The sequence below is a fragment of the Crocodylus porosus genome, unplaced genomic scaffold (assembly GCF_001723895.1).
Source record: "Crocodylus porosus isolate Cpor-Errol unplaced genomic scaffold, CroPor_comp1, whole genome shotgun sequence".
Classification (NCBI taxonomy): Eukaryota; Metazoa; Chordata; order Crocodylia; family Crocodylidae; genus Crocodylus; species Crocodylus porosus.
The window spans coordinates 7,020,866-7,024,483 of NW_017728918.1; positions in this window are offsets into that span (position 1 = coordinate 7,020,866).

Consider the following 3,618-nt stretch of genomic DNA (forward strand, 5'->3'; position numbering starts at 1 on the left):
GTGGCTAAAAGGCTGAAAATCGCAATTATTGGTCCTTATCATGGACAGGCAGAAGCAGCAGCTGGTTAGAGGGGTGACCCCTGACCATTTTCTTACAGGTAGAACGCTACACAATAACCCTTTGTGCCATGGGCACAAGTTTGGGGGAGGCACCAGATCACCAACTTGGGGAGGGGGGCGTGCCCAGCAGCTGAATGATCGCTGAAAAGCCACTGGCATGTCTGGTTTTGCAGCTAGCACTTCCAGGGGGTGCACGGCCGATCTCGGGGGTGCACGTGCACCCGCATGCACCCCCTACACGTTGCCAATGCTTTGTGCCCCAGGCAGGTTTCCCCTGCATCTGCCAGTCTAACTCATCCATCTCTCTGACACTTTCCTTTTTTTAGCATTTTATTCTGCCCTCTCTCCTTTTCTTGTTCCCCTTCCCCAGTTGCTCCCTCTTCTCCTTCCCTTCAACAAATACCTCTTGAGCAGGGCGTCTGCTGGGAGCATGGTAGGGTCAGAGCATGTGTGTTTGCAGGGCTGCATGACATGCTCTGGGAACACAGAAGTGAAACGGCAGGTGGATTGATGGCTAAGTACAGACGGTCAAAAACCTTGAGGCTGAATCAATTCAATCTTCACAGGTTCGTCTAAGCAGTGTAAATTGAACTGATAAGCGAGTGAACAGACATTCACTTTTCATTCTGGAAATGCAGCCACATGCCTGCAGCAGCCCAGGCCAGAAGCCGGTCGGCACAAAAGCACATCTCCCTGCTCAGCTGGAGCAGACAGCTTGGGCCAAGGCTAGCCTGCCCACCCTGTGTGGGGAGGCGGTGTTGCACAGGAGGTGCAAAGCATCCTGGGATGCTGGGGGATTGTGGGTTAACGTGAATCTGGAGGGGATCTGACACAGAAGTTTAGTAAACCAATTTAACCTAAATCAGTTAAGTCTGATACTATACCCAGCTAGGTTTATCTTAAACCAGGTTCAGCCATTTTGGAAGCAGTTGATGTGCACTGAAGTGCTGTTGCGTTGCAGATTTGCACCAGTTTCCAACCACTTATACCAGTTTATGTGTCATTTCTGTCCCTAGCCTATATGCCTTGCATATGCGATCCAGGATTGCAACAGAGCCAGTCACGGAAACAGCCAGGGGCAAGAGATTTCAGGGTCATGCCACTGGTACTTGGCTTTGTCCCTACTCAACCTCTTGAGCCAGAGAGGCAGCCTTGGGTTAGCTCAGAGAGGTCCAGCTGTTTTAAGTCCTTCCACTGTATTGATACGGTGTCTCATTCGCCAGCAGGTGTTTCATCCCTGGATACGTTCGGTGGCAGGAGCAAATATGTGAAGCTTTGCTTGCAGGTTTGCTGAGCAATGTCCACATGGTCCAAGCTTTGCCCTGGGATTAAGTACTCACACCAGATGCAGGGCCATGGGGGAATTGCATCTGTGAAGCAAAACCAAAGAGCACACCCTGAATAGTAGGACATAGAAATGGCCCGTTGGACCACTTGGCCCAGCCCGTGCCAGGGCATGAACACACATTTCAGTGCTTTATCTCGACTAGTCTTTCAGGACCCCAGTGATACAGTCTATCCCCCCGTTTCTGTGGGAGACTGTGCCACAGCCCAGGGACAGCTCACTGTCAAGAAGCATTTGCTCTAGGGAGGAGGGAAATGCCATTTCACAAAGTATTCTGAGATTTCAAAAATTAGGCTTTGTTTAAAAACAGGGAAAACCAGGAATTCCAGAACTCCATGCAAAGGAAAATCCTGCGGGAAAACAGGAACTTGGGGGCAACGGAAGCATTTCGGCAAAGTTAAAATGCATTTGTTGGATTTGGGGGACACTAGGCTATGTCCTAAAATACAAAAAATGTTCCAAATTAAAAAACCAAACAAACCACAAAAACAAAATACTTCATTCTGAAACTGGTGAGATGGGAAATTTTCCCTTTGTCTGAATTTTTCTTCCAGTTTTTTTTCTGGAATGAATTTCCAGTGGAATTGGCCCCGTTTCACAGGGCGTTTTGGTTTTCGTTGATTCATACATGGTTAGGGGCTGGAAGGGACCTTGCAGCTCATCGGGTCCAGGCCCCGAAGATAATGTAATGTGGGCCAGTCAGAGTTTATCCAACCAGCTCTGGTTGAGCCCAATTTCTTGCCCTTTGTTTCATCCCATTTCCCCTGCCTGTAAGATGCAGGAGATGGAAACAGATCCCAGGCCGGAGGAAGACCTGAGTGGGAGCCAACTGGAATGGGGCCGAGTCAAGCAGCTTGGAAACCTTTGCTAACAGGGTTCACAAGGAGCGTTGGGTTGAACTTTAGTTTGCCCTCTCCTGATGAAAGGGTCAGTCCAAAAACCCCAGTCATGCTCCCAGGAAGAGAATTGCCTTGCCAGTGAAGCCAGCACAGGGCTATGCACTTTGCATGCAAGCAGGGGAAAGCCAAGATATAGGGCTACTGGGCTACAGTTGCCTGCCTGGCAGCTAGCTGTATGGAAGTAGTGAAAAAGGGACAAAGCTGCAGGTAAGTAGTTAGGTAATGAGGGCAGTGCAATTGGAGCAGGTTGATTATTGGGCTAAGAAACCCCTGTACATGCTGGAGAAACCATGCGACAGGTAGGGTGGTGCCCTGATGGGTATAAGCTCAGCTTTTGGGGCTAGTGCAGGCAGTCTGGGCCTGCCCTTGGCATGCAGAGCACAGCACAGGTGGCCAGAGAGGGGACCCAGGCAATGTAGGTACCCAGAGCAGCTGCTTGGGGTAGGCCTGGGAGCAGCATAGAGACCCCAAATGGGGTTTGAGACTTGGAGTCTGAAAAACATGTCTGGCTGTGTTTTATTTCCTTTTGATCGGAGGACCAGGAGGAACTATAAGTGGTGGTTGGAAGTGATGGTGGGGCGATGCTGCAGAAGCAGGCCATATAACCTACCTTCATAGCAAGTTTCTTGGAAGCTCCTTACTCTAAGATTGCCTTAGCCTGGTGCTTATCACCTAGCAGGAGCTGCTTAGCAACAATAGCTTTTACCTATCATCCATATTGTACAAGAGCAGAACTACTGTAACAGAGCAACACCTGACCCAGAACATCTCTGGATTTCCAAGAAGTTTTGACCCAGGTCTGGGGTTGGCCCCAGGGTCCACACACCCCTGGATGGTCCACAGGTCCCCTATTTGGACGAACCAAATAGAGCATGCACCCCTACAATTCCTCTATCCTCTTAGTAGTCATTCAGCTGCTCCAGGGTCATCCCACGCATCATGCTAACACTACACCCATCCTTACTTCTGGCCCTAAGGGTGGAGGAGATGTATAGGGAACCATCCAGGTGCCTCTATCTAGGCAAAGTCAACCTCCTTGTTGATCTCTGGTTTATGCCGAGGCTGCAGTCCTTGTAACACAGGGATCTTATCACCTGGAAGAGGATGCCTTGAAAGCTTTCATGGTCAATACCGAGTGGAAGACCTGAACTTCTGCATTCCCGTCCCCAAAACTGTATGTTGCATCCACCCGTTGTCTATTATTTCGTGTTTAGACTGCCGTCAAGTCCTTGGAACAGCAATTGTTTTTCTCACTCAGGCCCAGATCAGCATCTCCCTTCAACGGAGGCACCTGGTTTCCGGATGGGAGTTCAC